The 27,773-nt window shown below is 45.7% G+C and overlaps 1 long non-coding RNA gene across 1 annotated transcript in view; it reads left to right on the top strand.

The window, feature by feature from the left end:
* LOC104683388 overlaps window positions 1-27,773 on the top strand; it is a 129,282-nt gene that overhangs the window by 28,977 nt on the left and 72,532 nt on the right. Inside the window, exon 3 of the long non-coding RNA XR_002043492.3 lies at window positions 6,587-6,742. This is a non-coding gene — a long non-coding RNA (uncharacterized LOC104683388). The remainder of the gene's footprint in view (window positions 1-6,586; window positions 6,743-27,773) is intronic.

The following is a 27,773-nucleotide window of genomic DNA, read 5'->3' as shown; positions in this document are numbered from 1 at the left end:
CCTGTCCTTGGGCACTGCCATGAGGGCAGAGAGAGGAGGAGATTCCAAGGTAGCCTGTAAAGGCAGAGCAGCTCACGGGATCTGTCTGTATGGGCATAAGGTGAGCTGTTCTCTGCTTTAGCACTCTGCTTGGGCCGCACTGGAGTCAATTGGCTGAAACAGTCGCAAAATAATGGCAATTGTCCTCTTTTTATTAATTTTCTTCATGCTCTTTGCCATAAAGTTTAGGAGGTGTAGGTGAGGGTGAAAAGCTGCAGGGACAGTGACAGCCCTGGAGAGGAGCAGCAGCAGCAAGAGGGGCTGGGGTTGTGCCATCCCCAAAACCTCAGCCCGGCTCAGGCACCACTGTTAAATGGTTCCAGAAATAAAGATCTTTGTTCCAAGCCCCGTTTCAGGTTGCTAAGTGACAGCGGTGTGCTTGCCTTGCACATTACTTACCTCAGCCTGCTTCCAGAGCAAGGCAAGGAATAGTTAAAGGCAGGAGAAAATTGGGAGTGCCAGGTATTAAATACATTATTATTACTTATGGCCAAGAAAGGCACATTTTGTCCCATATCAAGGCCAGGGAGCACTGAGGGAGCTGGGCAGGAGGGATGGCGGGTCCCTGACTGTGTCCTCTTCCATATTCCAGTGGGCAGAGCTGGGAGATCCCATTTTTATCAGGCTGTGCTGTTGTCTGTTGCCTCTGAAGGTACAGGTTGTGGTGGAAGTTGCTCAAAGAGGTTTTTCAGTGTCCTGCTGCTGTTTTTCACCTTTGCTTCGCTCCCAGAAATGCAGGTATCGCTATAAATTATGGTATTTTAAAATGCTGCACTTATTTCTTCCTCCAGAGTGTCCCTCAAACATCAACATTTGGGTGTGTCTCGTTTTCTTCAGTGTGATTTTCTTTAAGGGTAGAAAGATAACAATGGACATTTAAAAAAATACAATAATAACAAAAAAAAAATTATTCAAAAGCACCTTTGTTAAAACCATTGGGCATCATTCCAATGATCTTTAGCAAGGAGAGCAGGAATTCAGAGCTGAGCAACCTGGGATGGTGGAAGGTGTCCCTGCCTGGAACTGGATGACCTTTAAAGTCCTTTCCAACCCAAACCACTCTGCGATTGTCTTCTGCCTTTGGGAGCATCCTGGGGGTAAAAAAGAAAATCACGGGAGTGATTCCTCAGCTCTTGCCTTGAATTTGGTTCAGTGATTTAATTATCTTGGTGTGTAGGGGAAAACAAAGTTTGCCAGATAAATATCTCGGGCCTCTCTTGGGCCCCCTGGAGTGAGGGACTGGAGTGAAAGGGACTAAAATAGGATTTCTTAATAAAAGCTCATTAACAGTGCCTGCGTGGTGGGGGCCTGCGTTAACTATGGCAAATACATAGATATTTCCTGATCACAGGAGAGTGCTATTCAAATATAAATAATTCCTTCTGTACAGCAAGCTTGGGGAAAAAAATTGAGAGATATTTTCAGTCAACAGCAGTTGGCTCCGCCAAGCTCCTCGTCAGCTGTGATGAGCTATTAGGGGAATGTTTATGGACACAGCAAGAATAAACTCCAAAAAGCATCCATCATCTTTATTGCCCCTTTCCAAAGTGAAAGGGGTTATTTGCTTGCTGGACGAGCTTGCAAAGGACTGATGGAACCTGGGAAGACAGAAAGAATTGACAGGGTTTAGTGTTTCTCCAGACATGACATCAGGGTTTGATACAAGAAATGGGAGATAATTCATCTTCCTGCAGCACTCAGAATGCTTTGCAAAGGCTCCAAACCCCAGAATTCTCCGAATTGCTGGAATAATTGGATGCTGTATGTTACTTTGGTTTAATATAGGTCTGAACACCCCACTCTTCCCCCCAAAAAGGAAATTTTAGCACCCCAAGGTCAGTGTGCTTCAAAACCATTTGCAAAGGGAAGGGGCTTTGTCATTTTTGTGACATTTGGGATGTTCTGGGTTGGTTTCCAGAAGTTTCCGGAGTTTTTGTGCTCCTGAAGGCAGAGATGCTCTGTGGTGTGGGAGGACTGGGAGCACCTTTTGCCTCTCACCTCACTCTTGCCACCCTCTGCACCATCGAGGCGTGCTCAGTGGGGTTTAGTTTGATTAAATTTCATCACTTGATCTATTAGAATTAGTTTTCTTCAAAAGGCTGCAGTTTATCAAGAAGGAAAAGCAAAGATAACAAAAAGCCCACTATTCCAGGCTGGGGCTGCGCTATCACATGTTGGACCCTGTTAAAAATCCCCCGTTCCCAGGCACGAGGGAGGTGCTTAAGATGGACAAAAATTGAAATGCAACTTAGAAATGATAATTTTATTGTAGGTTTGTGCTGCCATCCATTGTGTCTTACCTGATGGGGTAATTACCACCGTTACAGAACATTTTAATTACAACACTGAGTCAAACGTCACGAAAGTGCCTGCTACAAAAACCATATTAAATATGCACAGATACACTTTTTCCACTCGTATTTCCCTTCCTTTGTATTTTTGCTGTTAACAGAGATCAATTGCTGCTGTCACATCCCCTGCTTGTTTACAAGTTTCAAGGTTTTCCCAGCATTGTGTGGAAGATAGAAATATTTTTTTTCCAGACTTACTAGATTATCAACAGATGCTCGTTTTATAAACTTGCTTTGAAAATCTGACTGGGCAGAGAAACTGTTTGAGACAGTGATCCAGCAAACTGAGTGGGAGAAAGCTGCAAATTTGAGTCATTGAGCAGATTTACAAGTGTTTTCCCAGGGTGAGATTAGAAATGATGCTGGTCTGTAAAGGCAACTGCAAAGAGCTGTTCAGAGCTGCTGAGTGCTAGCCTGAAACAGCAGAGTTTTAAAAGAAATCATACACCCCATGTTTTTAGCTGCAGCTAAAAACAACAGTGCAGAGGATAAATCAAAATGAATTTTGTCTGCTGTGGGAGATCCTTACTGGGAAGCCATGTAAAGCCCTGTGCTTTAAAACCAGCTTTCAGCTTTGCTTTTTCTGCAAGTTTTGCTGAGAAATTGAGGGAAATTTGCCATTTTTGATGATTGTCCTTTTGGTTTCGGCCTGGGTTCGTGATCATTTTTGCTGTATCTTGCTTTTGCCCACAGTCCCACATCCCCAGGGCTGCCCTTACAAACCATCGCCACCTGAAATCCCATCTGCAGCCCAGGGCATCCTGGACTCAGCAGTAAAATCCCAGGTGGGCACAGGGGGAAGCCCTGGGATGGGACAAGAGCTGGTTGCAGAACCTCAGGTGCAGCCTGAGCTCTGCTGAAACCCAAGGACAGGTGGTCACAGGTGTCCCTGGGGCTGCAGGGGCAGCAGGGCAGGGCTCAGGGGAGCTCTCAGTGTAACCTGCACACAGGGGTACAATATTTATCCTGAATATTCCTCAGTTGGTATTCATGAGCCCCTGCTTGTTCCAGGAGCACTGCTGTATACCCACAGGTATTTCCCTTTGATGTTTCTTTAGTCTTTCAGATCAAAATCAACCTTGTGCCTGAAAACCTTCTCTGCAGAAAGTGCATTTGTGGAAAATAGTTGGATTTTCTAATCTGCATCACCTGATCTGCCACCCCCAAACCAGGCTGGGTGAGCACCTCTCCCTGTGACACACTCTGCCCAAGGAGGATGGGATGGAGACCCGGTTTGCATTTCAAAAAGCCACTTTTGTGCATGAAAAGCAAAGAGTTGGTGCTGTACTTGGCTCGTTGGTGTTTGAGCAGGTCTGTGGTGAAGGTAACAGAGCCTCTGCAGGGGTGTGTTGCTGTCAGGGGTGTGGTTTTGGGAGCCCTCAGCAGAAAATCATGACTGATGATAATGGTGGCAGTGTCTGTGCCTGGGCAGGATGTGCTGCAGGGATGGAATGAGTGGACACCATTTCCAGGAAGCTGGGGATGAAAGGAGAGGGAGGTGGGAGGTGAACAGAACCACAGAATGGTTCCCACTGGAGGGGACTCAAAAGTCATCAGGTCTCTCAGGACAAGAGAAAAGGGCCTCAAGCTATGCCAGGGGAGGGTCAGGTTGGACTTGAGGAATTTCTTCACTGGAAGGGGATGCCCAGGGAGGTTTGGAGGTGCCCAAGGAAGGGCTGGACATGGCACTCAGTGCTCTGGGCTGGGGACACAGTGGGCATCGGGCACAGCTGGGACTCGATGGCCTTGGAGGTGTTTTCCAACCTAAATGATTCTGGAATTCTGGTTCTAACCCCCTGCCATGGACAGGGAAGGAATAATTCTCAGTGTTGTGCCCTCACATACAGCCAGTAATTCCAGCAGATTGCTGAAAAGCAGCAATACCTCTGGCCATTGTGTGTTGTTATTTATTTCTGACTTGCTCCTTTACTGATGTGGAAAACAATTGTGGAGAGCAGCTGATTAAGGTTTTGCCATTTAATTTTTATCTGCATGGGGTTGGTGTGCGATGAGAGCCTCACCTGATGTAAAAGATGCCTTTGATATTCTTCATTATCTCTCTGGAAGGTTTGCATTGTTCTTGGGGAAATGAAGAACAAAAATATGCACAATGGCTCCATTAATTCCCTGGCAATTACACTCCAGCTCTTTTCAGGATCACTACGGAAAATTAGTTCCTTAAGACATGCCTTAAACCCAGAAAGGGTTTCCTGAGAAATTAGGGAACTGGTTGGCAAAAAGGAGTTGTTAAATCCATTGTCTTATGAAATCCATTGTGCCACCAGGAAATAAAGATTTATGGCCATGCAGTTTATGGGAACCACATTGTGTCTCATGGCTTTACTAGGGAAGGGGTTGTGTTCAAATTCCATGGATTTTTAAGGAGATGGATAGAGGACCTGTTTTCTGTGGAAATTCAGTGCAGCACGTGAGTGTTGGCTTGAAAACTGCCCATTTCCATTAAATGTTAACATTGGCTTTGATGGAAAGGCAGCAAATAATTATTTTGGTTTGGGTTTCACATTGCAGTTCTTTTTAAAGGGTTTGGGGTCCTTAAAAGGAAAACTGTTTAGTGCAATCTGCTTTCCTTTTGTTCTTCGTATCCTCTGAGTTCCTTTGGCTGGAAGTTTCCAAGCTGTGTGAGGAGTTTGTCCAATTCCCAGCATCCACATGGGTGCCTCTGGGAACCCCAGAGTGAAAATTAAGGAGGCTATTTCTGGGGCATAGGAAAAATGGAGAGTAAATGGCTCTATACTTGAGAGTCTGTATTATTCTAATCTTTTCCCAGTGTGAAATTCTCACTTAAAGTTTCATGGGAACATCTTTTCCTTAAATACAAGTCCCCACTTCAGCTTTTACTGGGGGTATTAAAAATACGTGTAGGAAAGATAACACTTTGTAGCTGTGTAGTAGCTATTAAGGAGAAAAATCTGGATTTGAATGCTGATCGTTTGCAGATACAGAAATGGTACCACCTGCTGCTGGAAAGCATGGAGCGTCCATGAATATTATGGGAAGTGCTCTGACAGCTGCTGCAAGGGGGAGGCTGTAGCAGCTGCTTACTAAGCAGAGTAGTGAGAGTATCAGTGAGGCACTGAAGCTCTCTAGGAGACAGGACCTCAGTTTTGCGCCTTTATTAAAAAATTGCCCAAAATTCCATCCAAAAAAATGCAAAAAACAGATTTTACTGCCTGTTTTTTGTGCACAGGAGCTTGCTGAGCTCACCTACACACTGCTGTAAGCACTGTTATCTCTCTTTTCTGCAGCTCTCCCATTTAGATAACTTCCCAGAGGTGTCTGCACTTTTGCAGTGCCCACACTGTGTGGCTGTTTTCCAAACAGGAATTCCCAGGATGGTGACTCCCTGGGTGCTTCTTTGGCCTCACTCATTGCTCTTAGAGCTTCTAAATCTCCTCTGCATCAGCTCTGAGCTGCAGATCCTGAGAGGTGCTCAGGGCTCGTGTCAGGTGAGCTGATCCTTAGAACATCTGAATGCATTTCCAGAGTAATCCCCTGCTAATTAACACACAAACTCCTTCACTGTTAATAAGATAAATCGGTGTTTTCTTGATCTTGTGCACAGCTTATGGTAATTTTAAACCCTACAGAAAGTGGCTGCTTCCATGAACAAATGGGGATAATTAGCTGGAGATAGTTATTATGCAAATTGAGCAAGCTGCACCTTTGAGTGGAAGTGGATGAGCAGGTTGAGCATAATGCCCCAAATTTGGATGCAAATGGAAAAGCTGTTATGGCATAACCTGCCCAGGCTGTCCATGCTTAGGATCAGCTGCAGGAATTAATTTGGGAAGTGAGCCCCAGCCATGAGCCCAGGCTGTTCTCCATCCCCAAGTGGGAGCGTGGCTGGGCTGAGTGTTCCTGGGTGATCCCAGCAGGCACTCGGGGCATTTTTTTGACCAAAACCTCACTTCAATGAAATCAAAAGGTTTGGGCAAGTATTGATCTTTTGAGGTTTATTTAGAAAATCCTGCCTATCTGGATAATATTCAATTTTGATGCTTTTACTCCCATATCTTTTCATTTAGATTTGTTGTTGTTGGTTTTTTTTTGGTTTTTTTTTTTTTAACAGCCACATAAATACTATCAATTGGCTGAAATGGAGAGGAATATTGTAAAATTGAAACATTCAAAATGTAAATTAATTTATTTCTTCTTGTTTTGTTTTTTTCCCCCAGTGCTCACCACAGGACACCTCATGTGTCTGCTCTGGTTTGGAGCCAAGTGTGCCATCAGATGTGGGACTGCTGGAGCCCGTGGGGCTGGAGCCGGTGCTGACCTTGGCCAGGCTGGTGGGACCCCAGCAGCAGAACTCTGAGCCAATTCTCTTCCCTGTGAGTGTGTTCTTAGACTCATTTCTTTGGGAGGAGTTGGAATTCTGTTCATCTGGGCTGTCTCAGCTTCATGGTTGCTCTGAGTAACCAAGAGCTGCTGATTAATTAACACTGAACACAGTAATTGATAGCAACCTGCTTTAGACAGATCGTTCCTAAGAGAGACTTCAGCTCTGCTCCTGCTGCCACACAGTTTGTGACTCCCAGAGTCCCAGGCTGGCTGGGGTTGGAAGGGATCTCGGGAGGTGCCCAAGTCCAATCCCTGCTCCAGCAGGTTCACCCAGAGCAGGTCACACAGAATCAGTCCAGGTGGGTTTGGGTATCTCCAGGGAAGGACGCTCCACAATCTGGGCACCTGTTCCAGGGCTCTGCCACCCACAAAGCAAAGAATTTTTCTTCATGTTCAGCTGGAACTTCCCATGTGTCAGATTGTGCCCGTTGCCACTTGTGTTTTCACTGGGCACCACTGGGAGTCTGGCCCCCTCCTCTTGGCACCTGCCCTTAAAATACCTGTGTGGTGATAAAATCACCTGTCAGTTGTCTCTTCTGCAGGGTTTGGAGTGTCTATGCCCACAGTGGTTCGGGTTTTCTATTCCCACATCTTGGTTTCTGCCACTCAGGAGCTCTCTGATTCCCACCTGGGGCTGGATCAGCCCTGCCTGGGTCAGGCCCAGCTTCCCCACAGCGTGGCACCGGGAGAGGGAGCAGGATCTGGGAATGCAGACACAGCTCAGGATCCACCTGGCTTTCCTGGCAAACCCCGGGAGCTCCTGGATCTCTCCCATCGCCCTGCAGAGCCCGGGAACAGCAGCTCCTCCACCCGTGCCCGCTCCCCACATGAAATCAGCACCAGCCTCATGAATGTGGAATAAAAATGCCTTCTGATGTTTTCCCTGAAAACGAAAGGAAATCAGATGGGTGTAGGATACAAATGAGGGCAGGACATCCCAGGCTCTTGCTCCCCGGGGGGAGGACAGAGAAGTTATATTTACATTACACACGGCGTGCCCTGACTGTCAATATTGTGAAGCTCCTCCACAGACCGATGAAATCTCCACCTGAACTTTGTCAAACTGTTTTATCACTCAATCTTTTGATTATCAGTGGAGGAAAAAACCCCACATTTCCATAACAATAGCACTTAATGACCGGAGGTGCTGAAAATCCAAGGTCTAATTTCATCCATGGAAATAGAGATACGAGACTCTCTGGCGAAATATTTGAAACTTGTTTTAAGAAGAGATGTTGGTGGCGAACAGATGGCCCCGGCCCGGCATCCATATTCATGAGTGCATTGATTTCATTATGTCTTCCCCTAGGAAACTCAGCTTTTATAAGTCTGCCTGGCCATCAAATTGAGCAGTCAGGAGCCCTCTGTCACAGCTCTGTTGCTGTAGAAATTGGGGAAAGTATGTGAGAGGCTTTAGCACTTTTGTCTTGACTTTTATCACCCAACACCTGTTGTTTGAGGCTGGAGAGCTGGGATTTTTATCAGGTGGAACGTACGTTGGCTTTGGGTGCATAAAGTGCCGTGTTCTTTTTAACGGAGTGACTTTACTTTTGTGACATCCTTGTGCTGTTTAATAACTTCCAGAGGGCTGAGATCTACGGGCAGGAGCTCCCAGTGCAACCCCGAGCTGCCAAAATCTCTTTGGGGAAATCCCTCGTGCGATTCTCTGCTTGATATATTAATTGCCCAGGATAAATCTTACAAAGCAGCGATCACTGCGATCACAAAGGGAAATAAAACATCGAGGCAGAACTGCAAATCCAATCTGAAGTGTCTTTTCACAGAGGAAAACACGTTGTTAAGCACTAGTGAAAGCTGGGAATGTTTTGAGGATTGTTTTTAATCGACTTCGAAGGCTTCTGGATGAATTTCGGGATTTTTAAAAGTTTTGTCCAAAGAGAAATTTTTTTCCTTTGTTTAGTCCCTTTCCCGGGAACATCTAATTCCATATGTGAGGATGCCGACTGCTGTCTCTAAATGGTGACATTTGGCTTTTTTTGGTACAACATTTGTGCAGCCCTGACTGGAACTGTGCCACCTCCCGAGGGTGAAGCCTCCTCGCGGGAGCTTTGTTTTTTAGGCACGGATCCAGTGATGGGAGAGCATCCCTGGGCATTGGAGCCCCGGGACTGGGGGTCCAGGGATGGGGAGACTCCTGGTGGGAGCAGGAGGACCTGAGGGACTGATTGATGGCAGCGCCGGCGTCCCCTGGACTCTCTCAGCCCTGCATTCAGGACCTACCTCTTTTTTTAAGGCAAGTTTAGCAGCTGGTCCTTTGATTTGCAAAATGAGGTTTAGTTCTAAAGAATAGGCCAAGACTGAGGGGATTCTGTGGGTTTGGGACTTGGAATTGCTTTTATCTTCCTCTTTTTGTCACTTCACTCCTTTCTTTCAGGCCAGAAGTATTTTTGTGTGCTCTTCAAAAGCCGGGCTGCTGTTGTACTTGGGCTCCAAAGAGCCTTACAAGTGCCATTTAAATTCAGATCTTTTGCAAAGCTTGAAGGGAGAAAAATTTTTCAAATGTTTCCTACTTGGACGTAATCGATCAGCAGTGGGGTAAAACCCAGAAATGTTCTTTTGGGGAAGCTGAATGAAATTACAGCTGCCTGACACGACAGTTTAAGCTGTCAGCTGAATAAAGACAACATCTGACCACGACAACAGAATCTCCGGTTTTTATTTTATTCCTTTTCTAGAAGCAAAAAACAGGGTTAATATGGTCCCATTTGGTTTGCTTGATCAAGAGTAGAGTTTAATTAAATAAAATGAGCACAACCACCATTTTTTTGCATTATGGAACTGTCAGTTTAGCATTCAGCTCCCAAAGGGTACTCAAAGGATCATTTAATTTTAAAATGATTGTAGCCTTGAAATAACTTAAAAGGCACTAATGTATTTAATCAAAGGAGGTAACTGGTAATAGAGGAATAAATCATTCACGCATATAAATAACAGGACTCCCACGAGGGTGGGAAGCCAACAGGGAAAACATTTAGGGCTACATTGTTTCCTCTGGCCCCCTTCTGCCCATATCTGTGGAGCTAAAACATCCGAGATGTTTTGTCACAGGCACAGTTTGGGGTTCTTCTGTACCTGGGATATCCAGATGTGCTGTCAGCTGTCCCCAGGCCTGTCCTCACGTGTCATCTGCGCCTGTTTTATCCACCCCACGTGTGCATGGAGCGTGTTCTGACCTGAGGAGTTCACTGCCTCTCGAAATGTCAGGATTCAGGTTGCCTGCACATCCCTAATTCCCCCCTTTCATCTCCCTCGCGGAACGAGAACTAACGAGGGGGAAGGAGCCGTGTGTGGCCCTGCAATTAAAATGTCTTTGCTGAGCCCGAGTGGAAGCAGCTATTTCAGTCTGGCCGCTTCTTCACTTGCCTGGCTTTGCTGTATAAATAATGGGCTTCGGCAGCGCCTTGGCTGTGGGTGGTTATTTTTACAGGGCTTGGAAAAGCTCAGTTTAGCATTTGGAACAGCAGGAGTGGGCTTGGCTCATCCCCTGGGGGGTTGGGAGTGGGAGCAGGGGCTGGGGCTGCTGCTGCTGCTGCGTCCAGGCCAGCCCTGGCGGTGGCACCACCCTGACAGTGTCACCACCCTGGCGGTGGCACCACCCTGACAGTGGCACCACTCTCTGTTCCCACAAGTGCCAGGCTGGGACTGGGCCAAACCCAGCTCCTTTGCACTAATTCCTAAGAGTTTCAGAAGTACTTGTTTCGGTTGGTTCTTTTAAGAGTTGTTTTATTGATGTACTAGATGAAACAATAAGCCAAGCGAAAATATTACCTGTATTGTTACACATTAGTTATATGGGAATATAGTTGATATTAATTAGTAAATATAATAGTATGAGTATGATAATGTAATGCAAGGGGATTTCTCCCAGCAGTCTGTTGTGAGTGGCTGGGGACTCTGCTCCCAGCTATTCCCAGGCAATTGGAGTTCACATCCAGTGGCGCTTATTTATATATTTTTACACTCTCTATTAATTATTATACACATGATAATATAACACAAGAGGTTTCTCCCAGCACTCTGTTGTGAACCTTTGGGGCTCCTGCTTGGCTCCCAACTCTTCCCAGGCAGTTGAAGTTCCCATCAAGTGCACTTTCCCTGCAATTAAACACCTGAGCCACTCCAAACCTGTAAATCTTTTGACAAAACACCCACTACAAAGTTGTTCTTTGTGTATCATCTGTAATTGGCAAATCTCTCGGGATGCAGAGGCCCAGGTCCCACTCCTGGGGTTGTCCCCTTTTTGCTGTCACACCTTCCCTGTGACACCTCTACCTGTTTTTAATTAACACTCATGGTTATTATATCTTAGGAATTCCCAGAGACAAGGAACACTGATTTAACCAGAAGGGATAATGCCACACCTGCCCTGGGTGTTTTGTCCAAAATCCAGGGGGTCAATTTGCTTAATTGATTAAGCACAAACAGGTGCTTAAACTAGCCTGCCCATCCTAGTTTATCTCCTTGAATGAAGTTATTCAGTGAATTCAAAGATTTTTTGAAGTGATTTAATGAAAAATTAATTTCTAGGGGGAAAAAAAAAAAAAAGATGGCAGGTCATAAATATAAGATACTTCCCATCTGTTCGTGGTGCATGACTCAGGGCTGTGTGCATGCACCTGGATAAAAGATGAATAACCCGCAGCTCGTGCCAGAAGAGCTTTTTAGCAGGTTGGGATCAGGCAGGCGCCTGATCAAGGTCGTTTAGGATTCCCATATAACATAAACTTGTTAGAAATGACATTTTGGTGGTGTAACTGCCTCCCTGGGAGCGTTAATATGAAGGAGTGAGACTGAGGAAAACCCCCAGTGGCCTGAAACACCGACTTGTGGAATGCACTGGAAATTAAAAGCTTTCATGTTTTATTGATGCTGAAATCTGGATTGAACATTCTGGGGGTGTCTCATCCCTGGCAGTGCCCAAGGCCAGGCTGGATGGGGCTTGGAGCACCCTGGGACAGTGGAAGGTGTCCCTACCCATGGCAGGGGTGGCACTGGGTGGGCTTTAAAGTCCCTTCCAGCCCAAACCAGTCTGGGATAATAACAACAACAACAACGAGGGGAATTGTGGGGGGAGATCAGAGATCTGCCAAGCGGGGATGGGCAATACAGGCTGAGGGTCCCAGGGTTTCAGCTTCCTCTTCTGTGGAGAAACTCTCCAATATCTCTGTTTTTCCTAATCCATGGGGGCTTTTCTTTAGAAGGGAGCTACATTTCTCCAGTCTCCTATTTTTAAATACACAGAAGTTGTTCTAATGCGAAAGTGATTTCATGGGTAAAAATCAAGCAATTCCATAAAAGAGCTGAAGAAAGTTGTTTCCTGCATATCCATCACATATCTTAAAGTAGCATCCCCAAATCTGGGGATGTTCTGTAAAATCCCAAGCCTGTGGATGCCGCACTCTGGGTGCTCAGCCCATTTTCTGGGCTCTCCAGTCCATGTTTGCAGCAAACAACCCCAGCCCAAAGCTGTCTCACAAACCCTCTGCCAGACTCATCGCTCTGTGTGGAATGAGCGTGCGGCAGGTCCTGTGCCGTGTCCCTCCAAGAGTGGGAGGATGTTGTTCTCCCTGGCATACTGTGAGTGGGAGAGTGGGAAAAACCAGCCAAAAGCTGCAATGGCATTTCAAGTTAACGAAGCTTTCAGGAGCCGTCCCTGATTAAACAGATGTGGGTTAAATAATTTAAATTTGCTACGTCCCTTACCATAGAAAACCGGGGGGAAGTGCCATAAATTTCCTGAAAGTTGCTGTGAGGTGACTTTAGTTTTGTGGATGATGGAATATCTGGAATTGGAAGCCAAGAGGATTGAGTGCAGCAACAAGAAGCGGCTGTGGCTGTGCTGTTGGGTTGGAGTGACAAGCAATGATTGATGTGTGCTGGCAGTCACCAGGAAAAAGTTCTGCTTTATACATTTGAAGTGTTTTAAATTTAGGTTTTTCAGTTTGCCACTCCCACTCCTCTCTCTGGGGATAAAAGGAAAAGCACGTGGAGGACAGGGACCTGTTGCATCTGGGGGAATTGAACTGAAGGAGGTTTTGTCTGTTTTTGATAATTTCTGGATGCCAGAGCGTTATGCTGACACTTCTTGTAAGGGAAAAGGGTTCTGGTGGCCACAGATTCTTTGATTTTCCTATTTGGAACCTCCAAAGATGCAGCTCCCACAGCTCTTCAGGCAGATGGGATTTCACCAGTTTCTTGCTTCCTGGACTGGGAAGCTCTGCTAGGGGGCTGTGATTTCTGCATCCTTTGAGGGAATGGCCTCTGCAGACTTTCCACATCCCACCCCAGGAAATCAGTAAATAAAATCATCTGTTAAATTAAGTCTTCGTAAGGAAGGCTTTTAAAGAGATGCTCTCAAGTGCTTCTCCATGGAAAATGAGAAAGGGGGAGCGCATTCCTCTTGGCTTTATTCCCACTCAGCTCTGTCCCAGCAAAATTCAAAGCAGCTTTCAGCATTGCATCCTCATTTACTGGGCAATAAAATCCTGGGGAAAAGCAGCAATGCTTCACAAAAGTACAAACAAAGCAAATAGAAACCTCTCCTGGGATGTGTCCAGCGCTCAGATCATTTGGAAGGTGGTCAGGAGCTGTGTGGGATGGTTACATTCCAGCTGGTAAAACAAAAATCAATGGACATGAAATGAGTTAATACAGTTGGAAGTTTTTCCCTCCGGGCACTGCCGAAGGATTTCAGGGCAGAATTTTCCAAAGAAACTTTCCATCTAAGGTTGATGATGTTTTTTCTTGTTATATTAATGTAGCTTTTGGTTCTGTCTGTGTGACATCTCTGATGTGCTGTGGCCATGTGGGCCCTGCCCAGCCCGGGCTGGTGGCAGGGGGTGGTTCCTGACAGGTGGGTTCAGGTGAGGTTTGGCTGTTCCCGATGGATCAGGTGGGTTCAGGTGTGGTTTGGCTGTTCCTCCAAGCCCTGTGGGACCAAGGCCACAGGTGGCACCTGGACACTGCTGGTGCTGCAGGTACTGCTGGGACAGGTGCTCACAGGAGCTGACTCCAAGAATGTTCTTCCTTAGCCAGATAAGCCCTGGCTGCATCCATCCCCATAATTCATTTTTTGTTCTCAGCAAGATTAGAGCCCGGCACAGTGTTTTGTGTTAGAGCTGCTCTTCCAGCACACACTGGTATTCATCTGGGGAGCTCTTGCAAATGATTGAACATTTTAATCTCTTTCCTGCATTTCCTCACGTGGATTCCAGTAATGTGCATCCGGTACCAGCAAGTGGACTATGACCCAGAAGGGATTTAGGGCTGTGGAACAACGCGTCCCTGCTGTAATTTCTTTCTCATCTTCATCTTCTCCCGCTGTATCCTCATGTAACTCCATGCTGGGCTATTCCGAAGCATCATTTCCAGCAGCTCTGTTCCTGGAGGCTGCAGTCCCAGCCCTGTGCTTCAGCAGGAGCTTCACCAGAGGCACTGCTGTCAGTGCCAGAGTAAATCCTTCTCCGTGGGTTGGCAGCCCCTGTGTGAAGCGTGGGTGGTGCTGGGTGTGTTTCAATGCAGAGGGAATGAGGGAATGGCGCCTGAGTGCAGAAGGACCACTGCAACATTCCCTTCCCAGCCATGCCTCAAACTGTGCTCCCAGCTGGGCTGCTTTGTGGTGCAGTTGTGTACAGCTGCTGGGAGAAATCCCTGCTGGGGAGGGGAGGGTGGAGGAGTGCTGCAATTTAATTTGAGTCCTGGTTCCAGTGTCCGCAGAGCAGAGTGGCCAAAGGGCCCCGTTTGGATAAACCTGTGCTCCCCCAACCTGCTCCCCGTGGTCCCAGTGCCACCAGAAACACCAACCCCTAGGAGAGCTGCTTCAGGCAGAAGGCTTGTTCCTGTGAGGGCTGAGTCTCTACACGGTGATCCTGAGCTGTTCCTGAGCTGTTCCCAGTGCCCCCTCCGGTGGCACTGCCCAGTGTTTGTCCTGGCACCACAGGTCTGGGTTTGCTGTGTGGGGTTGGCCCATGTTGGCCACTGTGTGCGAGGCAGTCATTTCCCATGTCTTTGAGCTGTTCAATTTTCGCTCCAAATCAAATTTCTCAACAGTTTTCTTCCCCAGTGGTACCAATTTCAGCTCTGTATCGTTTTGTCCTGCAGACACCACTCCTGAGCCACCTTTGTGCAGGTGTGTGTACCTAGAAAATGCATTTAATGTTGTACTATTGAACATGGAAGTTGGGTTATTTCTCTCTCCAGCCAGGGTCAGAACCTGCCCGAGCCTCAGGACTGGAGCCTGCCTGGATCTAATCCTGTAGGTCCTGGTTTCTTGTTCTCCTTCAGTGGCTGTCTCCCCAAAGACTCTGCTCAAACTGCCTGTTCGCAGAGGCTGCTGCCTCTCGAGGGGGGTTGCTTTGGGTTGAGTTTGTTTGGGTTTTTTTTTAATCAGTCAGCAAAACTAGCTGGTTCTGCACTTAACTCATCGATAGAAGGATTTACTTCCTAAAACTTCAAAAACCTAACTGTTACCCCGTTGCTGAGCCCTGCCAGCATCAGTGTGAGCACTCCAAGCAGTGAGTGCCTGTCCTCGGAGTCCTGGCTGTGCCCTGCCAGCTCCTGCTGTGGCAATGGGCTTGGATTTGTCCTTGTTTTTAACTTCAGTTGGGGAGCCCATGGGAATAACTTGTGGCTCTCTTCCTGAAAAATGACACTTTGCCAAAAGGAGAGACAAGAACTTGTTTAAAAATGCAAACCAGGAAACTTCCTCCAGTTCAACACAATGATTAACTGTCCCAGCTTACATGGAATAATTGCAGCCTTTCCTCCACGCTGCCATCTTGGCATTGTTCTCCTGAATATCACCTGATACATCTTTACTATCACGACATTTCTCTTAATGCACAATTAGAATTATAACACCTTTTACAGCATTCTATATAATTAAAAAGCCAGACTTTCTCTGAAAGAACAATATTCTGGCAAGTGGCAGTGGCACAGATGAATTATTTTGAAGGCAGATGATGCTGGCAGGTTGGGCTGTACGTCAGGCTGGAGAAGTAGGACGCTTTCCTTATTTGTTGTCAGTTTTCCTTTGTGCTTAATGCAGATTTGTCTGATTCCAGCATTGGAGAGGGAAACCTTGATTTAGGAAATCATGTTTCTATAGAATGACACCACCTCATCATCTGTTGAGGCTGTCACCTTTCCCCTCGAGTTACTCCCCTGCCTTTGCTAGGATTTCATGCAGAGAAACGGATTAATTGTTGGTAAGGGGGACAAATGCAGCCCGTGTAATCCCACACTGCCCTGTGGAGGGAGGTGGCTCCTGCTGGGATGCTGGGCTGGGATAAATGAAACCAGGCAAGTCCCAAAGCCCAGCATAATTCCTGAGCTGCCTTTGAAAGATATTGTTTTGGGCCTGTAAAATGCGATGCCATACAGGTGTTCCAGCTTCTGCTTAAAGATAAAATCAAGTTTCTGCTCCCTGCAGTTGTTGAGGGGGAAAGAAATGGTGGCTCAGAATTCCAAAGACAGATAAAGACAATAAAACTAATTTAAAAAGAATAAAAATGGCTGTGATTGAGGCAATCTTAGAATTTGTGAGGGCTGGGAGGAAAGCAGCCTTGTGCCTGGTTTCAGGGCTGATGCTGGGCAATGCCTTGGGTGCTGCTTTCAGCTTCTCTCTGTGTGTCAAAGTCTTAGCAAAATGATTTTTTGGTCTAACTTTAAGTCCAGGAAGTCTTTACAGTGAGGGAGGCAGCATTTGTAGGTGGTTCCATACTAACTGGAATTTTCCTGTTCCTACCCTATTTTTCAGCCCTTACAAAATCTTCCTTTACTCTTAAAACTGCAGCAAGTTATTGCCGTAATGTAAAACACCGGTGAGGATAGTGGTGTGCTCCTGCTGACCTGTCTGACACCTCTTACAAGGTACAGGCTCACACAACATGAAAATCTGACTTCAAGGGACCCCCTGAAACTTCCCTCAAGGCTGTGGTGGAGAGCAGCTCCTGGGGCAGAGCTGGTGGGTCCCAGGGTGCAGCCGAGGCCTGACCTGTTCTTGCTGCAGCTTTAGAGGCAGACAGAGCTCAGGCAGAGAGCTCGGAGCTGGTGACCTTCAGGGCATGGTGGAAAGCTGGTCCAGGCACTTCTGTGTTGTAGGGAGCATTTGAAGTGCTGGGAGGAGTGGGAGGATGTATTTAATGGTTTGTTCCTCCCTGGAGTGCTGCTGTTTGGGTTTGGAGGGGCGGCACGTGCCAGGCTGCAGGTGAGTCTGGCTGTATTCAGAGTCCCTGCATGATCAGATGTCCTCAGATCCATCTTTATATCCATCTGATCTGGGAGTCCAAATAAATGAAAATAGAATTGAGGCACTGTTCATTTGCTGGATTTTTAGAAATTTTTCTTTTCACGTAAGGAATCAAATCCCCTCTTACTGTTCTGGCATAATGGATTAAAATAAACCACAGTTTATTTGTGCTCAGAAACCCACTCTGGTATCTCTTGCCTGCTACAGATAGTTAGATTTTCTCTTAGGGTGGAGTTGATGAAGTATATTTTGCTGCAGTATCAGCTGCCTGATAATTTAACTTCCCTTATTCCATTATGGTGCTAAGCAACATTTTAACGGATTGTGAGTTTCCTTTCTGGTATGGGTGTCTGGAGAGCATGTACAGCCTTTATAATAAGCTTTAAATCTAAATAAAAAGTTAAGTATATAGCACTCTCAGTCTTCAGAGCACTAGAATAGATTTATTTAATCATCCTTTATGAGCCAGGCCAGCGGTTACAGCCTCGCTGGTACTGAGGGGGGAGATTTATCAGCAGAGTGACTGACTTGCTGTGGTCAGGAGAAATGTCACTGTCAGAAGGGCAGTGGGAGAATCTCCCACTTACTGACCCCAGTTTGACACCAGTCCTCAGCCCTGCTTTGGTGCAGCTGTTGCTCCTCCTCTGCCTGCCTGGGATCGGGCTCAAAGTGGAGGTAGCATCACACCAGGCAAAGATCTGCACCAACTTCCCTCATCACGGGCTCTGACTCGTGGTTTGAGAGTTCTGTCAGGCTGAATTAACTGCTGATTTATCGGCTGCTCAGCTGGGTCCCAAAAAGGTTTGGAAATGCTGCTCCCATCCTGCACGTTTCCTATCTGGTTCACTCCAAGTCCGGAGCAGCCCTGAATACCAACGACAGCGGTACCTGGGCTGGGCTATTTAATCACCTCGTAAAAGAATGGAAACAGATACTTAATGACGCAAAGTGCACTCAGATTAAATGATCAGAAATTCCTAGTTAATCACCAGAAAGGAAACTAATTAAATTACCATTCAGCTTTTATGGGGGCCTTGGGATGGTAAGCTGAAATAAGTCCCTTCAATCACTTTTTTCATTAGATGGGACAGGCATATTCAAGGTTAGTGAAGATAAATGTGATGTTCTTTGCTTGCTCTTGAAATTATAGTATTTAAATAGCATTTTATGCTTCATCACCTAATGCTAAACCCAAAGTAGACTGCAAGGAGACAGCTTAGCAGCGAGGCGCAGGGAAGGAAGGCGAAAATTGGGAATAGGCAAATCAAGATTTAAAAGATTTTCATTTAATTATTATTTAAATTTCTAATTGCATTTTGCCTTCAGGAATAAGGTAGATAAGTGATACTGCCAAGTGATGAGGTGCTAATTCCAGCACTGACTCTGGCCCTTGGGAAGCACAGAGTGGTTAAAGGTGGTGTGTGATGTCTGCTGACTCCAATGGCCACCCAACGCTTTCCATAGCCAAAGGGGGGAGAATTGTGGAAAGTAGAGGATATTAGCAGCAAAAGAGCAAATTCCTGTAATTTTTTTGGCAGTTCTGTGTCCTTAGGAGCACCACGAGCGTGGTGACGGAGCCTGGGCAGGCGGGCCGGGTCCTTGCTCCCACCGAGGCTGCAGCACCCGGGGTGTCACCCAGCAGGTGCCTCCTGCCTTCGGCTTTGTTCTGGCTTTGTATCCCTGCCAGTTATTCCACCGCTGAGGGAAATGTTCTCTCAGGGGTTCTAAAGGGGCTGTGTCTGGTGGCGGTGGCAGCAGCTCCTGCCGAGCCGAGGGAAGGCAGAGGGGCTGCTCCGTGCTCCATCCTCCCGTGCTGCGCCCGGGGGCTCGGCCGGGCCCAGGGATTGTCCATTGCCCAGAGCAGCTCCCCCATCCCTGTGACATTCCTGAAGGGCAGCGCTGCTCTCTCAGCCTGGGAAACAAAAGCCGCCGCAGCCCCAGGAGGTGCTCCCAGAATGGAAGGGAAATCTCCCGGTGCTTCAAAGCCAGAGGTAAATGCAGCCCTGAAACGCCGAACAGCCCCTGGAGAGAGGAAGAAGTCTCAGTTTAAGCATCAGTCTATGTATTTTGGTACTTCTTTTTCTTGTTTTGTTTTATTTCTTAAAGCAAACCTTTACAGGCTCACAAAATAACAAAAGATCCAGTGATATCCCTTCAGTTCTGTGAAAAGGAGGATTTTCAGCAGCAAGTGAAATCAGTGAAATCCTGTCACTTTCTTTCTTAGCTTTTTAACAACCATACCCGAGGTTTCTGACACCCAGAACTTGCTTGAAAAGTTAAGAAAAGAAAACACAGCTGCAGGGTTTCAGAGCAGGGAACAAGCAAGTCAAAATAATCTGACTATCAAATCTGGGGGCTTTTCATTCACACTGAGGTTTTCCCACTAATGGAGATCCTGAGAGACATAAGGTCATTTAGTTTCCTGGTTAAATTGGTGGAGCTTTACTTAAAATCATAATAAATGTCCTTTTGTGGTGAATGATCGACTGTGACAATATTTACCAGCTGAAGCCCACAGAGCCTTGAAGTGTTGCTGATTTTGTTTTCTATTAATATGGGTAATTATGTTTACTTTGCCACTTGGGATCGTATCATCATTGAAATAATTAGTACATTTCCAGATACTTTGATAGATCTGAAAATTTCCTCTAAAAGCCTCCAAATACAAACACAGAGAACAAGAAAGGAGCATAATCATATTATTTTTCAATTTAATTATTTTTAGATCAGTATCAACATTGGGAGGGGGGTGGCACATGGGTTTGGAGTGGAGCTGAGTATTCCTCGCTGAGTTGCAGAGGAAAAGACTGACTCATGTTGGATAAAAGACCTGCAGGGATTCTCTGGAGCAGGACTGGCAGCTGGAGCCTTCCTCACTTCCAGCCCTTCCTTTCCAGCTTGGCCCTTCCCACAAGCTTTGGTGCCAGGGAATGGCTCCAGATGTTCCTCCAGGTGCTGGGGCTGCCTTCCCACACACCCTGGTCCTGGGGAGGATGTCCAGGAGCTGCATCTTGGCTCACTGCTTCCTTTGGAGAGAATTTCTCTTTTTGTCTGCTTGGGAGGGAGTTTGGAGATTTTTTTCCCCCATATCTTTCTTTGCCTTGTAACCAGAGCCAAGGATTCCCAAAGAGGCTGGGTGAGCCCATCCTTCTGGTGCCCAAGAATTGAAGATGTTTTTGGGGCAGGAGGGATTAGCCATTATAATCCATGAAACAAACTTTTCACGCACTTGTTACAGTGGGGACACACTTTTTGGATGCAAATATGATCTTGGATCTTCAAAGATCTGGTTATAAACCAGGGGTTGTGTGGCCACAGCCTCTGGCTTTAGCGACGGGGTTTGTGTGTCCGCAGTTTCCATCCATCTTCAGAGGTAACGAGCAGGGAGCAATTAGCGATTTGCTAGCTCAGCAGTTCCTGGGAGAAGGGCTTGCCGGCCCCCTGGGGGGATGCTGCAGCCTTTCTTCAGCACATTCTGCTTTGAAACTTCCCAAGGACGGGTTCTGCTTTCAAACTTCCCAAGGAGAGCGCGGCCCTCGGGATTTAGGGCGAGGACGCCAGAGCTGCTCCAGCTGTTCCAGCTGTTCACCCCCCGGGGAGGTTTGTGCCCAGCAACTGTTCCCTCTTCGTGGCTGAAGCTGCAGGGGGATAATCAGACCCTCACCTGGGGTAGGACACATGTGAGGGCTTCCTTAACCCCTTCCTGGGCTGGGGGGTCCCAGCGGCTCCACTGATCCCAGCTCTCCAGCTGGCTTCCATCTCCATGGAATTAGAGAATCATTGAGGTTAAAACCTCCTTGAAACCTAGGAAATGAGGAGAGAGATCCCAGCTGAGGGTGGCTGTGCCAGGGGATGGTTGTTCTGAGGATACAGAATCTCATTAGTTACTCAGGAAGTAAAATTGAAGCAGAATTTTGCCTCAAGATCTAATTCCTTACCTGGCTGGTGTTTTTCCGGGATTGCTGAAGCCTGGCTCTGTTTCATTTTAGTTGGAAATAGTACCATAGACATCAGAGCATCCCTGATGAGCTGAGTGGCTTTCTCCTGGTTTGGTGTGTTCATTTCAGAGCAGTGGTCGTTCTTTATGGCAGAGGCCTGAAAATGATGATTTCTGTGTTACTGGCTTTGTGGAGGTGCCAAAAATAATCAAAGTCCAGGAATACCCTGGTAAAATCCTGAAGAAAAACATGTCGATACAAGGTTAAAAAAATAACTTGGATCTTCATCTGATGGAGTTTCCATAGTGGAAAAGAACAATTAATAACCCAAAGCAGGGGAAGTTACAGATCCACATCCCAGCAGGCCCTGAAACAGGCTGCTTAAAGCGAACCTTCTAATCTGCATTGCAGCTCTCATGTTTAATATTCACTGAGGCCAAGGGGCACCGCAGCCTCTCCTGCTAATCCCAAATAATCTCTTTCATGTTCAGTGGGATCTTGCTCCCAGTTACTGACTTCAGAGCTGGGGCCACGAGGAATTAATTGCAGGATGGCTCTGAGTCTGATGGGTTTTGTAGCTGCCTTCCCCATAGCTCGAGGCTATGGCTTGTGTTTCAGGCTTTTGATCAAGTAGTGATTATATTGTCATGATTTGGGGAATCTTCCAGGATCCTGCTGGAAGGCCTGATTAGTCTAAATTAAGATATGTAGAATGAAAAGTGTGCAGGTACCAGAAGTTTCCAAGGAAATGATGCTGGAGAGTGGTGGTGGTGTCAGGGCTGCTCTGAAGAGCCGTAGTTCATTGCTTTTGTTTCAGGGCACCAAGTCAGATTTGGGTAAAAAAAATATTGCAAAAAAGAGGCCTCAGAAGGTGGTCTGTAGGTGCATTTTATAGAGCTGTGGTCCCATATGCTGTTAAGTATTATTAATTATGGAGGTGTAGGTGAGAACATTTATACATTTTATGCAAATATATTGTGCTGGTCTCTGTTCTCCTGCTCTGCAAATGAGGTTTTAGTGAAGGCAAAAACCAAAGAGACTGGAAGAAAGAATTAAAAATCCAAACCCAAACATTCCCTGAATAAATTGCAATAGCAAGACACTTTGAAGAAATCAAAATGTTCCTCTACAAAACCCAGAGTCTGGAAATAACCTAGAAACACACATTTTTGAACAGAAAGTCCTTGGGTTTTTCCCCTACCTGCTCTCAGGGGAGCTGGGGAGTGGGGAATGCTCTGGGCACTTAGGAGTTGCAGGATGCTGTTTGGAAAGGCAGCTTTTTCCCTTGGGTTGCTGCTTCCAGCCAGGAACAATAAGGAAAATAGATGATCTTAAGCAGTTATGTGCTAGAAGTGCCTCATTTTATTTTATTTCCCTTCAGAAAAAATATTTTCAGGGGAGTAAGCCTGGTTAGGAGTCAAATCCTCCTGGACAGAAGCCAGCTGGAATCTTTCCATGTGGTTAACTCAGAGGAGTGGAGGCAGCGAGGCTCCCTTAGGTCCTGCTGCTGTCACTGCCACAGTGGGGGAAGGATTAGCACACTGAAATTCCAGCTGAACTGCCAGGATCCTCTTCCAGCAGATCACTGCTGTGTGAAGGAAACTGGAAATTGTTCTGCTAGAGATTGATGTTGCAATTGGAGCCTGACTGAGGTGAAGAGGGAGATGCCCAGAGGGAGTTTTGAGGGGTGGGTGGAAGCTACAGAAACCCCCAGCCTGCAGTGGCTCTGTGACCCCTTCATGGGGGGTTTACAGGAAATCCTGGTTGGAGGGACCTGGTGAATTGGTCATTAAAAGATGGCTTAAATCAGAGTCACTGGAGAGGTGTGTGTGTGACAGGGTCTGTGAGCCACGAGACAGCCCAACGCTACACCAAGTTCATGAGAATTCCAATTTCCATTCCAAGGGCTCTCCTAGAAGAAAACTTTATAGTCAACAAATTGGGCACTTGAATCCAGTTCCTAAAACACACTCAGTTCTTGCTTTATTAACTGGGGTGTAGTTTAAAGCAAAGTTTCCCCTTTTCTGAGATACAAGGCAGGTTGGAAAAACCCTTTTCTTTGCACCTAAAAGGTTAAATTGTCCCCAGACCTGGTGCAGTTAAAGGACCTGGACGGCTTTGGTGAGTGAATAAATCACAGAGCTGATGTTTGAGGCATTGCAGAAAAGCATAATGAGTTGACAGGTGATGAGTTCCATAAATGGCACCGTGTTTTTAGCAGCACAGGTGAAGGTGGTTTGGTTTTACAAGGGGTTGACTGCTCTGTCAGGGCTGTGAGTATCTCGTGAGCTGAGCACTGGGTTTGGGAATCTTAATCCAGCTGCTGCACATGAACCAGCTTTTCAACACTGCCTTCCCCCTGCAGCACCAGCCAGGCCAAAAACCCAGCCCTGGCCTCACCCTGGCTCCTCTGAAGAGGAGCTGGAGGTGTGGACGTGCCTCAGAGAGACCACAGTGTACAAATAAACATCTCCTTTCCTCGCCCTGAGTGGAGCCATCCCTCAGCTCTGCCGAGGAGAGACACGCTCGAAATATCCCAAGTCATACATTAATTAGCTAATGCCTAAAAAGTGCTCTGAAGAAAAAAGCATTAAACAAATAGGCAGCAGTGTTAATATTATTTTTAATAAATAGAAGAGCACCTTCCATAATGAAGGCTTGTGTGATGGGTACATTTCAGTGGGTAATATCCCATGGCCCTTAACTACAGAAGAATTAGGAGTCTCATTATTTCAAGCTTAGACTTTAGGCACTGTATAGAGGCCAGGCTTTTATTTTCCTCAAAAACAGGTTAAAAATTCAAGCATTTTTCTATTTTTCCCTTCAGGAAGATGAAGAAGGGCAGCATGACAATGGTCTGCACCTCACACCCACTGCTCAGATACATAATGGGGCTGGGAAGCTTTTCTAAAGAACCACTCTGGTCCTGTATTGAAATTCTGTCCAGCTCCCTTGGAATGAGATACAAAGGTGGATAAAGAAATCTGGATCACACAGATAAGCTCCTGAAGTGAAGGCCAGGCACAAAAGAGTGAAAAGCAGGAATGTTATGTAAGTGCATTATTTTAATTGAAAAGCAAAATGTCCTCACCTTTTTTGGGAACTGCTTCTGTCATGGATTGCGAGGGAATGGAAGAACCAAGGGCTTGCCATCGTCTCTCTGTAGAGATTATCTGGCCTCCTTGGAGTCAACAGGATTTCTTGAGTTATTTAACTTAAACTGGATTTGACTCCTCAGCCTTGGGATCTGGGGGGTTCTGATCCTCCACTGCCCACCCCTGACTCCGTGCACTCGTTAAGTGCTCAGCACGTTTGGAAGAGGAAATGCAGCAGTAGCTCAGTCTTTGGAGAGAACTCCTTAAACTGAAGATCTTCTAAAAAGCTGTTTTGCTGGGAGGGTAAAGGAGACTGGGGAGACTCCAGGGGGGTTGGGGTCCTCCATCCTCCCTCTCCTGACAAGCAGCACCCACTCAACTCCAGTATTGCCCAACATCCTCTCTGAGACAGACACAGCAGCAGCTTCATGCTCCATTTGCCATCACTCAAATGACCTTTCCTGGCCTTTCTAGGGAGCCAAAGCTCAGCTGGAGGTCACCTTTCCAAAGCCAGGCCCCTCAGGAATTGGTGTGTCTGAACCTTTATCTGACCCGAAGGAGAGAATCAGTGGCTGCAACTGCTCCCCACAGCCCCAAAGACCACAGTTATTTCAAATAATGCTGGATTATGCCCCATAAATTCAGTAAGGTGACCCAGGAGTGTTCATTAGAATTTATTTTAGCCACACTTATTGTCACTTAAGAGCCTAAACAAGGAGTGATGGTTCTTGGAGCAGTAACAGTAAATTCTGGTTACTGCAAACACAAATGCCTCATTACATCCAGTCAAGGTCTATTTCCCCTTTACAGCCATAACTGCAGGAAAGCATTGTTTTTAATTTATGGAGAAGGATGCACAGGAATCTTGGCTCCTCTATTTGCATAAGCACGAGAGCCAATTAATCTCCTGTAAAGGATGCAGCATGGTGGGTAAAATGTACAGACTCCTTCCCGAGCCCATTCCAGGGCACCCATGGGCACCTCCCTGGGGGACAGCCCATCCCAGGGTGTTCTGCTGATAATCTGTTACAGAGGTAAGTACAAACAGCAGGAAAATGGACCATTCCTTATTTCAAGCGGAATTTTATTCCATATGATCCTTTCAGTGAAAACTCATGCGTGGATTTTCATTTGCCGAAGGATCAGAGTGGAAGTCGTGTCAGAGAAAGAGGAATAGGCCAGGTAGCAAAATGTGCTGCATTTTTATTGCAGGTTTATTTGTTTCATCTGCCCCCTGTGCAATGTTCTGTGATTTACCAAAAGATCTTTTAGACTGATGCTGCAGCATCCATAAGGGAGTGCTGGATGGAAAATGGAGCTGCAGTGGTGGGATTAGCCCTGCTGGATAAGCACCTTTTGGGTTTAATAGTTTATTGTGCTCCTGATAAATTACCCACCTGTGTTCTGCTTAGCAGCCTCCTGACCTGCAGATTTTTGTGTATTACAGACAAAAGAGAGGGAGGTGCAGCCTGGATGGGCAGAGGGCAAATGCAGATAACCAGGGAACAGCCCTTTTTTTGTTTTGTTCCCTCAAAAAACCTAATTGTGCTCCACAGATAATTAATTTTAACAAGTGAGCAACCACGCAGGTCAGCAGAGAAAAGGAGCCAATTAAAGAATATTTAGATGCTGTAAATATTTGGAGATCAGGGGCTGTTCTGGAAATCTTTGCAGATACAGCAACTTTGGCCAAAAATCTTCTTTCTCAAGCTGTTGCCTGAGCAGGAAGGAAATGCTGGTGGTTTTCAGAGCTCATAGCAGAAGTTGTGTGTTCCTGAGCAGGGAGAAGATATTTGCCTGTCCATTGATTGAATTTCACCTTAAAGTCCTTGAGCAATAACAAGAACAAACTCCAGGATGTTACAGCAAAACCTCATCTCTGCACATGCTGACTCTGCTTCCAGAAGGAACTAATTCTTGCAATAATTCCATTTTTTCCTGCTGTCCCCTAAAGGTTTGTATTTTTCAACTCAGACCTTTAGCTTGATCCCATCCACATCTCAACCTATTTTATTGTTACTGCAAGAGATAAATTTTGGATATTGCTCACATGAAATACCTGATGCTATTTTTTTGATTCCTTGGGCATGGCACAGCTGTTCTTTCCCCTCTCTAGGACTTTCAAGATCAGGAATTCAATGTATCTTTCAGGGCTATTTTTTTAAGAGGAATTTTCCCATAAAAGCTTTTGGCACTAAAAAGTTTGGAGTTCTTGTCACCTCTTTGGAGAATCAGAGAAAAAAAAAAAGACTTTTGGAGTTTTGTGGTTCAAATTTGAACATGTAGTTTTGCAACTTGATGTTGTGTTTGCCTGGAGCAATGGAATCAATGGAAAGCAGCCTTTGGAAATCAAAATGAAAATGAAAGGAGAAATTAATATTTTTTTTTATTACAAGAATTGTCCAAATTGTTTGTATTTTAGAACCTGATTTTTTTTTAGAATTTTACAGATTGCTGGTTTTATTCTGCACAGTGAACTTGTCATTTAGGGGCCATTGATGTGACAATTTCTTGTTATTTCTTTTGGTAACTGAGAAATTTTAAAAGGCCCTGTTTCCAAAGGAATAGTGTTGTAAAAAGGCATTTCCAACTCGCCCAACCCCTTTCTGGTGTCATTCCCAAAAATCTTCATCCCTTCCCTGACCCCATTCCCTCTCAGTCAGTGGCAGCTTCTCTGTTCACACATGGCCTGTTTTTTTTTTTTTAATTTTTCATTTGATTTAGGAAAAAAACCCAGTGAAACTGAGTTTAAAAAGTGTTAAATTTCTTTAGTTGCTATCCATAAAAGAAAAAAATCAATAGCAGAAAACAAGTGGAGAAAATACATGGAAATGCTTGAATTTCCTTGTTCTACTTGCCAGTGCCTGGAGTGTTGTGTGCAGTCATGCAAGGTACAAAATTAACCTGCAAATGTCACTTTGTCCTGAAAATAGTGCCCTGGAACTGAGATGTTCCCTGACAGGAACACATTCAGGGCATCTGCATTTGAGTTTTTGAGGGAAGATTCACAAAATACTCTTGAAACACCAAAAAAATCCAGCTTCTGGTATTTCTTGAGTCGCTATCTTTGCATCCTGAATTGAGTGAATGCAAATGATTATTTTAAATTTCTTAATCACTGCAAATAATTCCAATTACTGCAGATGATGATCACTGCCCTGCTCTGGCTGGGCTGGATGCATTACACGCCAGAGCTTTCAGCCTCCTATTGATTGATTCTTTGCAGTGGACCTTAAAAATCCATTAAGGAAGAAGTTGGATGATGTGAATTAATTCTAAATCCTTTGTTGGGAGGAGCAGCTGAAAAAAAGCCTTTTCAAAACCATTAATCATAACTCCAAATGGACTGCTAACTTTAAAATAAACTTTACAGTAAATTGGAGGACTGATCCAAGGAAGGTGTTTCAGCTCCCTGTCCCAATGTGCACCGAGGGTTTTCTCCAGTGTTTTACTGGATCTCTTTTCAATATTTTTCAATTTGCATTGTTCTGATAAGAATACGTGGATGGGCAGCCATCTGTACCAATAATGAAGCAGCTGATTGCTATTTAATAGATAAGATATGACACCACTTCGGAGGCAGCTGAAGAATAAAATAAATAAAGCTTGTCGTCTCCTCCCAGGTAACACCATTAATCAGGCAGAACTTTGTTTAGAACAGAAAAAACCCCTCTTTTTGAAATCCTCAGCCATTACTAATTATTTAAATTAATTTTTA

The sequence above is a fragment of the Corvus cornix genome, chromosome 12, assembly GCF_000738735.6.
Source record: "Corvus cornix cornix isolate S_Up_H32 chromosome 12, ASM73873v5, whole genome shotgun sequence".
In the NCBI taxonomy this organism is placed as follows: Eukaryota; Metazoa; Chordata; class Aves; order Passeriformes; family Corvidae; genus Corvus; species Corvus cornix.
The sequence above is the reverse complement of the archived record's forward strand: the minus strand, read 5'-3'. Positions and strand labels throughout refer to the sequence as shown.